Below are 13,700 nucleotides of genomic sequence, written 5' to 3'. Positions count from 1 at the left end.
TTTTCTTTTTGACAAGTTTTGACAGATGGATTAATGAATTTGGTAGTATCAATTGGAAACTTGTTGGGAACAATTTCCATCCATTTTCCAAACTGCTTATCCTACTGGCAGGGGGTCTGGAACCTATCCCGGAAGCAATGGACACGAGGCAGGGAACAATCCAGGATGGGGGGCCAGCCCATCGCAGGGCACACTCACACACCGTTCACTCTCACATGCACACCTACGGGCAATTTAGCAACTCCAATTAGCCTCAGCATGTTTTTGGACTGTGGCGGGAAACTGTACCTGTAACCGAGGTACCTGTAACCGAGTACCTGGAGGAAACCCCACGGCGACATGGGGAGAACATGCAAACGCCGCACACATTTGATGCAGGTGGAGACTCGAACTCGGTTCCCAGAGTAGAGAGAGAGGAAGGATACCGCTTCCATCAAATTGACAGGTAGGGTCAAAAGGTCACTTGGGGGCGGGGCTTGTGGAGGCGGGGCTTGATTGTGGTAGGATGTGACGTCACGGGAGTTGGATTTATTTATTTATTTATTTGATTATTTTTTATTATTTATTTATTTTAAATGATTATTATTATTTTAAATGATTTAATTATTTAATTATTATTATTTTTTTAATTATATTGAGGAGAGTGCTTATGAGTGTGTGTTATATTAATAAGTTATTATTTTGTCGGGCGCCGCCGGGACTGAGCGGGGTGGGTTACCTGATGGAGCGTGAGCGTACGCTGTGTCTGGTGTTGCGGTACTGTGGTAAGGTCCCGGGCTTTGGAGAATCACCAAAGGACTTAGAACTCAGTGTCTGGTGCGGTACTGCGGTAAGGTCCCCACGGCCTTGGATAATCCTCGGAGAGAGCGATGCCGGAGAGCTGAGAGCCGTGCCGCTGCGCGAGTCTGATGCCGGAGAGCTGAGAGCCGTGCCGCTGCGCGAGTCTGATGCCGGAGAGCTGAGAGCCGTGCCGCTGCGCGAGTCTGAGAGAAACTCTGAGAGACTGAGACTCTGGGAGAAAATTATAAAGTTGGAGCAAAGAATGAGAGGAGGAGGCGGAGGGTCTGTCGTCCAATAAAAACGCTTGGCGGTAGTTTTGACAGTGTATGTGTGTTTGTATTACATCAGCGTATGGGGCCACACTTTTGAAGGTCATCTCTAATAACTTGGGCCATACATAAAATCTGTTTGAAGTTTTGTTTTTCATATATGACCTCGCACAAGTACAGATATGGGTTAATAGAGAAACGATATGAGTGCACCTGGTTAATATTATGTCGAGCGGGGGGCTTTTTCCTCCTAGGGTAGAGGCGCGAGGCCTTATCACCCGTACCACGCCCCCACCAACGGAGAATATAGGGAGCTTTGCGCTGTAGGGCCAACACTAATTTTTAAAAAAATACAGACATGTCCGGCACTCCCGAAAAGATTCAACCTCACCTTCTAAGACTCAGCAGGAGCAGGAGGCCGTTATGCGGCCTCCGGGGGCTCCTAGGACGATTGATACGGCAAGTAGACGGGTACCTATGATGCGAGCATCGGAAGACCCGAGGGCTACCTGGGAGCTGCCCAACGGGGATAAACTGGTCTGCCTCTTTGACAACGTTGCGGAGGATCTGCGCGTCTTTCAGGTCACCGGAGACGGCCCAGACCCCACGAAAGACGACCCATATCTGGTGACTTTTTCTGAAACGGAATGGGGAAACTTGAAGACTGTCGTTACCCCGATAATGGAGGAGAGCACCGACCCCGACTTTCAGCCGGACATTGGTAGAATGGAGATGCACTATAGAGATGCTGGCAATGGTAAAAAACGTAGCACCTTTATGAAGTGGGACGCGACCGGGGAGCTGCACAAGAGAATGCTGAATATATGGCAGCAGCCTAAATGCGACTGTTTTGGGCTGAGAATACCGTTCGTGATTTGGATGATTAAAGAAAAGTCCGGTTACTTCCAAGCGCTGTTTAAGGAGAGTCGGGGGCGTAAGGAGATGCAAAAGTTGAAAAAACTTATAATGTAATATCCATGTCTGGGGTGAGCAAACGATCGGAATGCTAGCAATGGGGAAGAACGGACAACCATTATCAAGTAGCGTAACATTTTACAGATGTTACACCAAATGTATGCATTTATCAAATGTGTTGTTGTTAATTTAACTTGAACATAGTTGTACATTGTTTATTTTTCAAACATGTTACACAAATTGTATACATTTATCAGATGAGGTTTTTTTTTTTTTGGTAATGTAACCCTTATTTCTTGACACTGGGTAGCGTGTGCCAGTCTCTTCTGTGGGCTGTGGGTAATGAGCGGGCTACAGTTCCTGATTACAATTCTCTTTAATAAGCACCACTCGGCAATACAGTACTGACAACCTTCCAGCCGCGCTCCACTCTCCGTCTCCACTCTCCGTCTCCACTCTAAACTGTCCCCCGTGTACCAGGGCAAGTAGGAACTAATATTACAATTAACTAAGGGAACATACTGAACGATAATGTAATACATGAAATAATACAGTACTGTAACTGAGAATAAATAAGATAAGATAATAATTAAATCTAATTATACTACGGGACCGTTGAATGCTTGAATCTGATTGGCTGACGAACGTTCTGAGGTGTGCAATTATTATAACGCACGGCGAACGTAGTTCCAGGTAGCTCTCTTGACCGCATTACAGTTCCATATCACTTCGCATAGTTAACTGTAATAACGGAAATTAGCATACAGTACCTATACAGCACGCAGGACTAACAAAAACAACAATATGACAGACGATTTTCCGAAAGTAAATTTTAATATTTACGGTGAATATGAAACTTTCAACAACTGGGCTGCAGCAGTATTAGTTAGCCTAGTGTACCAACTTAAAGGCTACACATGACATTTCTCACTAGCGAGGTAATAACAGCGCTGCATCTTAAAGCAGACTTACAGTTTAGAGACGGTGCTTCAGAACACTGTTGAGGGAAATACAGAGGTAGCCTAATGCATACAAGCTCTATCTCTCTCTCTGTTTCTCTTTCTCTGTGTCTGTCTCTCTCGCTCTCTTTCTAATAACTTCATTATTAACTGCATTAGTCTGCTATCAACGGCTCAAGCTTACATTGCCAGCTTTAAAATGATGTTTTGGAACTAGCAAAAGAGTCGTTGGATGAGATGCGGAAGAAATAATCCTACTCACAATAGCAATTTAAGTAGAAAAACCGGAGGAATCCCTTGAAATATATCATCTGATCGATGTCTTGAGGTGTGGCAACCGTAGTATAAGCGGAATAATTGACTCCGGACCGTTGAATTATTAGAAAATAATGCACACCCGAGGTGGTAATGCGGCCACGACGCGAAGCGGAGTCCCCGTCAATTATTCCTTACTCATTCAACACAACATTGTAAATAAATATTAACATTAAATAAAATTACTGTAAAGCATAATAATCATCCATCCATCCATCCATCCATCCATCATCTCCCGCTTGATCCGGGGTCGGGTCGCGGGGGCAGCAGCCTCAGCAGGGAGACCCAGACTTCCCTCTCCCCGGCCACTTCGTCTAGCTCCTCTGGGGGGACCCCGAGGCGTTCCCAGGCCAGCCGAGAGACATAGTCTCTCCAGCGTGTCCTGGGTCTTCCCCGGGGCCTCCTCCCAGTGGGACATGCCCGGAATACCTCCCCAGGGAGGCGTCCCGGAGGCATCCTGATCAGATGCCCGAGCCACCTCATCTGGCTCCTCTCGATGCGGAGGAGCAGCGGCTCTACTCTGAGTCCCTCCCGAATGACTGAGCTCCTCACCCTATCTCTAAGGGAGAGCCCAGCCACCCTGCGGAGGAAACTCATTTCAGCCGCTTGTACCCGCGATCTCGTTCTTTCGGTCACTACCCAAAGCTCATGACCATAGGTGAGGGTAGGAACGTAGATCGACTGGTAAATCGAGAGCTTCGCCTTTTGGCTCAGCTCTCTCTTCACCATGACAGACCGATGCAGCGCCCGCATGACTGCCGACGCCGCACCGATCCGCCTGTCGATCTCCCGCTCCATCGTTCCCCCACTCGTGAACAAGATCCCGAGATACTTAAACTCCTCCACTTGGGGGAGGACCCCATCCCCAACCCGGAGAGAGCACTCTACCCTTTTCCGGCTGAGAACCATGGTCTCGGATTTGGAGGTGCTGATTCTCATCCCAGCCGCTTCGCACTCGGCTGCGAACTGCTCCAGCGAGAGCTGAAGGTCATGGCTCGATGAGGCCAACAGAACCACATCATCTGCAAAAAGCAGAGACCTAATCCTGAGGTCACCGAACCGGACGCCCTCAACGCCCTGGCTGCGCCTAGAAATTCTGTCCATAAAAACTATGAACAGAATCGGTGACAAAGGGCAGCCCTGACGGAGTCCAACCCTCACCGGGAACGAGTCCGACTTATTGCCGCCCATGCGGACCAAACTCTGGCACCGGTCATACAGGGACCGAACCGCCCTTAAAAGGGAGCCCGGTACCCCATACTCCCGGAGCACTCCCCACAGGACCCCACGAGGGACACGGTCGAATGCCTTTTCCAAGTCCACAAAACACATGTAGACTGGTCGGGCAAACTCCCATGAACCCTCCAGAACCCTGCTGAGAGTATAGAGCTGGTCCACTGTTCCACGGCCAGGGCGAAAACCACACTGCTCCTCCTGAATCCGAGGTTCGACAATCCGGCGGACCCTCCTTTCCAGGACCCACGAATAGACCTTACCAGGGAGGCTGAGGAGTGTGATCCCCCTGTAGTTGGAGCACACCCTCCGGTCCCCCTTCTTAAAGAGGGGGACCACCACCCCGGTCTGCCAGTCCAGAGGTACTGCCCCCGATGTCCACGCGATGCTGCAGATGCGTGTCAACCAGGACAGCCCCGCAGCATCCAGAGCCTTGAGGAACTCTGGGCGAATCTCGTCCACCCCCGGGGCCCGGCCACCGAGGAGCTTTTTGACCACCTCAGCGACCTCCACCCCCGAGATAGGCGAGTCCACCCCCAAGTCCCCACACTCTGCTTCCATATTGGAAGGCGTGTCGGTGGGATTGAGGAGGTCTTCGAAGTACTCCCTCCACCGACCCAAAACGTCCCGAGCTGAGGTCAGCAGCGCACCATCCCCACCATAAATAGTGTTGATGCTGCACCGCTTTCCCGCCCGGAGCCGCCGAATGGTGGACCAGAATCTCCTCGAAGCCGTCCGGAAGTCGTTCTCCATGGCCTCACCAAACTCCTCCCACACCCGAGTTTTTGCCTCAGCGACCGCCAAAGCCGCATTCCGCTTGGCCTGCCGGTAGCCGTCAGCTGCGTCTGGAGTCCCACAGGCCAGAAAGGCCCGATAAGACTCCTTCTTCAGCTTGACGGCATCCCTTACCACCGGTGTCCACCAGCGGGTTCGGGGATTACCGCCGCGACAGGCACCGACCACCTTGCGGCCGCAGCTCCGGTCAGCCGCCTCCACAATGGAGGCACGGAACATGGCCCATTCGGACTCAATGTCCCCCGCCTCCCCCGGGATATGGGAGAAGTTCTGCTGGAGGTAGGAGTTGAAACTCTCCCTGACAGGGGATTCCGCCAGACGTTCCCAGCAGACCCTCACTATACGCTTGGGCCTGCCAGGCCTGGCCGGCTTCCTCCCCCACCAGCGGAGCCAACCCACCACCAGGTAGTGATCGGTTGACAGCTCCGCCCCTCTCTTCACCCGAGTGTCCAAAACATGCGGCCGCAAGTCCGACGACACGACTACAAAGTCGATCATCGAACTGCGGCCTAGGGTGTCCTGGTGCCAAGTGCACATATGGACACCCTTATGCTTGAACATGGTGTTCATTATGGACAGTCCGTGACGAGCACAGAAGTCCAATAACAAAACACCGCTCGGGTTCAGATCGGGGGGGCCGTTCCTCCCAATCACGCCCCTCCAGGTCTCACTGTCGCTGCCCACGTGAGCATTGAAGTCCCCCAGCAGAACAAGGGAGTCCCCAGGAGGAGCGCTCTCAAACACCCCTTCCAAGGACTCCAAAAAGGGTGGGTATTCCGAACTGCTGTTTGGCGCATAAGCGCAAACAACAGTCAGGACCCGTCCCCCCACCCGAAGGCGGAGGGAGGCTACCCTCTCGTCCACTGCGGTAAACCCCAATGTACAGGCGCCCAGCCTGGGGGCAATAAGTATGCCCACGCCCGCTCGGCGCCTCTCCCCGCGGGCAACTCCAGAGTGGAAAAGGGTCCAACCCCCCTCAAGGAGACTGGTTCCAGAGCCCAAGCCGTGCGTCGAGGTGAGTCCGACTATATCTAGCCGGAACTTCACAACCTCGCGCACCAGCTCAGGCTCTTTCCCCATCAGAGAGGTGACATTCCATGTCCCTAGAGCTAGCTTCTGCAGCCGAGGATCGGACCGCCAAGGTCCCCGCCTTTGGCCGCCGCCCAGATCACTTCGCACCCGACCCCTTTGGCCCCTCCCATGGGTGGTGAGCCCATTGGAGGGGGGACCCACGTGCCTTGTTCGGGCTGCGCCCGACCAGGCCCCATGGGTGTAGGCCTGGCCGCCAGGCGCTCGCCATCGAGCCCCACCCCCAGGCCTGGCTCCAGGGGGGGGCCCCGGTGACCCGCGTCCGGGCAAGGGAAACCGTGAATCCAGGATTTTTCTCATCATAAGGGGTTTTTGAGCCGTGCTTCGTCTGGTTCCTCACCCAGGACCTGTTTGCCTTGGGTGACCCTACCAGGGGCATAAAGCCCCAGACAACATAGCTCCTGGGATCATTGTAACACGCAAACCCCTCCACCACGATAAGGTGTCGGCTCCAGGAGGGGATAATAATCATATATAACATAAATCAGTGACATACACTTAATTGAAATAATCCAAAATATCATGTGCACAATAACTACGATTACAGTATTTCCCTGCTGGGGGGGTAGAAATGTCCTCATTTCAACACAACACGTACAAACAGAACGATGAAAGATAAACCCTATATACAGCCATCAACGACTAACTATCCCGTCTAACAACTCAACATACATACATTCCGTGGACTTCATTAAAGTAGGTCTTGGTTGTCTAACACAACACTACAGAAAACATTGATAACGAAAACAGAGCACCTGCGCTGGAGGAAAAAAAAATAAAAATAATCCACGGCCTGAAACACACGCAAATATTTCCGGCATGTGCAGACGGTACAATATGTAACCACAACACAAAAAAAACATGTAGGGACCATACATGTCCCACCAAAACCTTCTAAGTAACAAAGGCCTTGTATTTAGCTGGTTGTCGAATCCAGCGTCCACAGCGGGACGTGACGAGCAGGGGCACCTGAGGTGATGAACTGGGCGTACTACCATCCATCGGGGCAACCGATGATGCCGGGACAGAGGGGCAAGGACTGGGGGGTTGCGAACAGGAGGGGACATGGTTCAGAGGAGCAGCCCTGGGCAGATTGGACACTGGCTGCCTTCTGGCCGAAGCAGAAACCTGTGGGGAAACAGGGGGGCAAAAAGGCAGGGCACCTGACAAAGCAGTAAGAGGAGGAGCTGAGATCACTGCCCCATCCCCATCAGTTGGCACAGAGGGTGCCAGAGTACCGGTAGGAGGGGTTGGCAAAGTCCCTTTGTAGGCTTTTAGCTGATTATGATGAACAATCCATGTCCGGGAGCAAGCGTTCCCCGGGTTGGTGATCTCATAGGTGACACCGGGGTGTCTGTTTCTGCTCAACCGACGCTGGACCACAAATGGCCCCTTCCACCTGGGAGCAAGCTTGTTCATCTTCTGCGCTGGGTCATCCAAGAGAACCAGGTCACCCGGCTGATGAGAATGAAACACCACTTTCCTGTCATACTGAGTCTTTTGGTGCTGTTTGTTCGCATCACTGTTCAGGGCTGCCTCCTTGAAAGCACATGACAACCGCACAGCAATCAGCTTGGCATATTCTGCTGGTGAACCAGGTGTGGGGGACGTCACAGCTGGACTACAGTTCAACACAATATCGAGAGGCAAATTTGGTTCTCTGCCATGAACTAGGAAGAAGGGGGAAAATCCGGTGCTTGTATGAACACTTGAGTGGTAAGCGAGTTCAGCTTGTGGCAAATACTGATCCCATTCACCACCAGAATGCGATATATACTTTGCAAGCTGATCTTTCAGTGTCCGGTTCAGTCTCTCTACCATACCATCGGACTGCGCATGATATGGAGATGTGCGTGTTTTGGTAATACCCAGTAAGGAACAGAGATGCTTAATGAGGTCTGATTCAAACTGCCGTCCTTGGTCTGTGTGGATAGACTGCGGCAAGCCATGTTGTCTTATGTAGTCCTCAAAAATGCACTTTGCCACGGTAGTTGCACGCTGATCCTTTAATGGAAAGAGGTTAACATATCGTGTGAAATAGTCCATTACTGCCAGCACATACCTGTTACCTTGTGTGGTGACAGGCAGCTCAGTGATGTCTGCAGCAACCTTCTGGAAGGGTCCCTCCACTTGAATGGGCTGTAGTGGGGCTCTTTCACGTGGAACAGGAGATCCTCGCTTTTGGCATGGCAAGCATTCTGTGCAAAACTTGGATGTCACGGGACATATATGGCCAGTAGCAGAGGCGTCTGGCCCTCAACAGTGTACGCTCTGCACCCTGGTGACCACTAAATGGGTTACCATGCAACGTTGCGAGAGCTGTGGGGATGAGAGTAGCAGGCAGAACAACTTGGAAAGAAGCAGGTGCGTATGGGCCTGTTTTGAACTTCCTGCACAGGATCCCATGCTGAAGTACCAATCTAGGGAACTCATGCCAAAGTTTCCGCAAGGTGGGAGAGGAGTGTCTCAAATGGCCTATCGGTGGTTTGGACTCACTTCCCTCTAACCATGCAATAACTTCCATGAGACATCTATCCTCCCTTTGCTGGTCCCGCAACTCTGCGAAGTCCACTGAAAAGGTGTGACGCACTTCAGAGAAAACTGAGGCAGTGTTGTCATTCCTGTCACTCTGAACAGGGGGAATAATCCTGTCTGTGGAGGTGATAGTGGAGATGACACATTGAACAGCTTTGCTTTGAGTTTCAGTGTTGGGACGCCGGGACATGGCATCTGCATTGGCGTGTTGTTTACCTTCCCGGTGTACAATGTTGTAGTCATATACGTCCAGCTCGAGTATCCATCGACTGCGTCTGCCAGTCGGATCATTATCCACTGAAGCTTTCTTCAGACTCAGGAGGGGTTTATGATCTGTGACCACTGTGAAAGAGTTACCGGACAAAAAGTGTTTAAAATGCCTCACAGACCAAACAACTGCCCAAAGTTCACGGTCAAAAGTAGACCATCTTCTTTCAGAAGAGCTGAGCGTGTGACTTGCATAGGCTATAACACGTTCCTTATTGTCTTGTCTTTGAGCCAGCACTGAGCCAATATTGTCCTGTGAAGCATCAGTGTACAGCAAGAAGGGCTGAGTGAATATGGGGTGTGCTACAATAGGCGGTTGAGTGAGAGCATGTTTCAGCGACTGAAAAGCATCGTCACATTCGACAATCCAGTTGAATATTGCCCCTTTTTGGGTGAGAGCATGTAGTGGGGCAGCAATGGAAGAGAAGTTCCTGACAAATCTACGGTAATAGGAACACAATCCAATAAATGCTCTCACCTCTGTAGTTGTTCTGGGTATAGGCCATCCACAAACCTTTTCAAGGTTCCTTGCATCCGGCTGGAGTCCACAGCTGGAGACCACGTGTCCCAGGAAGGTGACTTGTGATCGTGCTATTTGGCACTTCCTGGCTTTCAACTTGAGACCAGCAGCACGGAACCGACTGAACACCTCTCCAAGGCTGTGTAGATGGTCCACAAAGGAACGACTGAACACAAGGACATCGTCCAGGTAAATTAAACATTCTTTCCAATGCAGACCCTGAAGCACTAACTCCATCAGTCTTTGGAAAGTAGGTGGGGCATTAGTAAGACCCATGGGCATAACTTTAAATTGATATAGGCCACTTCCTGTGTTGAATGCAGTTTTCTCCTTGTCATGTGGATCAAGCTTGACCTGCCAATACCCATTTGATAAGTCCATTGTGCTGAACCAGCATGCGCCGGACAGGCTGTCAAGTGCATCTGCCGGGCGTGGCAGGGGGTATGAATCTTTAATGGTCACTGCATTCAATTTTCTGTAATCAATACAGAATCTGTAGCTGCCATCCTTCTTCCGGACAAGAACAACTGGCGAGGACCAAGGGCTACAACTTTCCTCAATGATGTCCTGTGAAAGGAGCAGCTGCACTTGCCTGTCTATCTCTGTTCTCATGTTTGGAGAGGTTCTGTATGCTCTTTGTTTGATAGGTGGAACCTCCGCGGTTTTGATGCGATGTTGGACTACGTCAGTGCGTCCATAGTCATGATCATCAACACTGAAAATGTCACTGTAAGTCAGCAGTAAAGCGTCAAGCTGTTGTCTCTGCTCAGGAGTAAGTTCTGTCTGATTCAGGTCGACATTTGGTACTGACTGCTGAAGGGAGGGTCCTGTTTTTGAAGTAACTGTGGCTACTTTAGCTTCTACTACACAGTAGTCATGATCACTGACTGTTCCCAGCGGATGGAAATCTCCTAGCCTAGTTTCACCTGGAATCTGAAGGTCAGTATTAGTTGGATTCATCACTCTGACGTAAATCAGTCCTGCCTGTACAGGAGCAAGCGTACGTGCCACCAACAGACCTTGGTAGCCTGGTGGTTCTGGCTCTAGAATACCCGTATAATCGGCTTCACTATCAGGCATGCCAACAGCTGGCCGAACCTTAGCTAGAACGGTCATCTGTGACATGGCGGAAACTAAGACAGGAGCTAGGGTGACAGCACTGCAGCTCAGAAGAGCTGTCTCTGTATCGCACAGGAGGGGGACACTAGTGCGATTCCCTACCTTAAAAACAGCTGTACGCAAGTCAATAACAGCATGGTGCAGGAGTAGGAAGTTCCACCCTAAGATTACCGGCTGTGTAATGTTTCTGATTACTTGGACTGTGTGGGTGAAAACCTCATTACCGAGTCTGATCGTGATGGAAAGCGTGCCAAGGTTGTCTAAATAGTCACCAGTCACTGACCGGGGAAAGAGTTGAGAGCGCTGCATGGGCTTTGTTTGGAGAGATGGAATAGACATTCTAAAGGCCTCACTAATCAGTGATATGTCTGAACCTGTGTCCAGGTATACTTTAGTGGCAACGTTCTCAATAACCGTCATCACATAACGTGTTGGAGTCCTGCATTCGGAAGGCAACACCTGTTGTTGGGCCTTAACACCCGTAGTAGCAGCCACTTGGCCCTCAGTATCTGCTACCAGTCTTTTCCCGACTCAGAGGGATCTTCCGTGAAACTCACACGACGGCTCCTTTCCCTATTCACAAGGTATCGTTCTCTAGATGAGCGTGCCTGGGGTGAGTCATATCTGGGTTTCCTAGCGTAACGTGGAGGAGAATAAGAGGCATATCTAGAGGAATCGCCTCGGGGTGCTTCCCTTTCCCTGTAGGGGTCAGGAGAGCGATGCCTATCTGTGCTGTAGTTTCTGTAATAACTATGGCTGTTGGTAGAGCGATCGTCATATTGATGATATGGGGAAGGTGGGGGTGTAGGAGAGCGATGTCCATCACGGTGCGAGTACCTGGGGTTGCGATGTTCGCCGTATGATCCACTGGATCTATGGTAGTTAGATGCAGAGGAGTAGATACCCCGTTCAGGAGACACAGATGGGGAGCGTTGAGAACGTTCTCTTCCACGCTCATGCCTCAGTTCAGATGCCAGATCGTACTTGTGTCTGGGAAAATCAGCATGGGGACCACAAGAACTGGCCGAGAAGGGACGATATCTCCCAAGCTGAGTGACTTCCAATTTAAGTGCACGAACATCATCTGAAAGTTGTTTAACAAAATTAAAAAGGTCTGCAGATTGGTCTGACTGACGATGGTCATGTTTGGTATGTACCATAGCTGAGAGTGGTTCCCCTTGAGATGCAAGGGAGGTGGTAGGAAATGAAGGCGTTTGTGAAACCATTGGTGGAGGAAGGAGTTTTAAAGCTTCCTGCGCACGTTCCCACTTACATGCCACAGCCAACGCCTCTTCCAGAGTAGTAGCACCATGTTCATGGCATTTAGCTTGAAGGACCGGATCCAGACCAGCGACAAATCTTCTAAAACGTTCCATGGTAACAGCTGGCTTACCGTAATTAGGAAATGCTTCCAACACCAGCCTTGTGATTTCTGCAGCGTAGACCTCTAAAGGCTCCTTAGGCGCACGCTGTCGGGCATTCACAAAGGTCTGGAAGTGAAGCAAAAATTCCTTCCGGCCAAAAACGTCATTCAGCTTAGCTGCACACTCCTCACAGTCCTGCTGTACGTGTGGTGGCAAAGATAGCCAGTAGGCTAATGCGTCCCCACTAAGACGAGTGGGAAGAATAGTGGCAATATCTAGGGGTTGTCCGTCTGCGCAAGCTTTAACGGCTAGCTCCAGCCTAGTCTTCCACAGAGAAAAACTGTCCTTGTCCTTACCGTCTCCATGAAAACATGGCAGCAGCTCCACCCTGTAATGTATCGCAGCCTTCGGTGTTGCGCCTCGCTGGGTCGCTCTGCACGCGCCGTCGGTTTGAAGCATATCGTCGTCCTCGAGATCATTAACCAACGACTGCAGCGACATAGTTCAGTACTACGCAACTCAAGATTAACGGGAAAAAGAATACGTTCCACTTTTTGTACTACAGGCAGTGCCCGATTAACTGCGCAAGAGTCCGTGTCACTACACAAACGACTCACAAAATACGCGCGTACACCGCGGCCATTTTCCATACCAAAAAAAAAAAGAGTTGAATGCCTTGGCGAATTATTCTGAATTACAGAAACACCGCTGCCACCAGCCTGTAACCCTTATTCCTTGACACTGGGTAGCGTGTGCCAGTCTCTTCTGTGGGCTGTGGGTAATGAGCGGGCTACAGTTCCTGATTACAATTCTCTTTAATAAGCACCACTCGGCAATACAGTACTGACAACCTTCCAGCCGCACTCCACTCTCCGTCTCCACTCTCCGTCTCCACTCTAAACTGTCCCCCGTGTACCAGGGCAAGTAGGAACTAATATTACAATTAACTAAGGGAACATACTGAACGATAATGTAATACATGAAATAATACAGTACTGTAACTGAGAATAAATAAGATAAGATAATAATTAAATCTAATCATTCAACACAACATTGTAAATAAATATTAACATTAAATAAAATTACTGTAAAGCATAATAATCATATATAACATAAATCAGTGACATACACTTAATTGAAATAATCCAAAATATCATGTGCACAATAACTACGATTACAGTAATATAACTTGACCATAGTTTTTTAGTCGCACAGATGTTTTAAGAAGTAACAAGAAAGTTTTTCAAAGTAAGATGTACAAATGTTTTAAAATGTAACATGAAAGTTTTTCAAAGTAAGATGTAAAAATGTTTTAAAATGTGACATGAAAGTTTTTCAGAGTAAGATGTAAAAATTTTTTAAAATGTAACATGAAAGTTTTTCAAAGTAAGATGTACAAATGTTTTAAAATGTGACATGAAAGTTTTTCAGAGTAAGATGTACAAATGTTTTAAAATGTGACATGAAAGTTTTTCAAAGTAAGATGTACAACTGTTTTAAAACGTAACATGAAAGTTTTTCAAAGTAAGATGTACAGATG

This window comes from Brienomyrus brachyistius, unplaced genomic scaffold, assembly GCF_023856365.1.
Source record: "Brienomyrus brachyistius isolate T26 unplaced genomic scaffold, BBRACH_0.4 scaffold37, whole genome shotgun sequence".
Lineage (NCBI taxonomy): Eukaryota > Metazoa > Chordata > Actinopteri > Osteoglossiformes > Mormyridae > Brienomyrus > Brienomyrus brachyistius.
The sequence above is the reverse complement of the archived record's forward strand: the minus strand, read 5'-3'. Positions refer to the sequence as shown.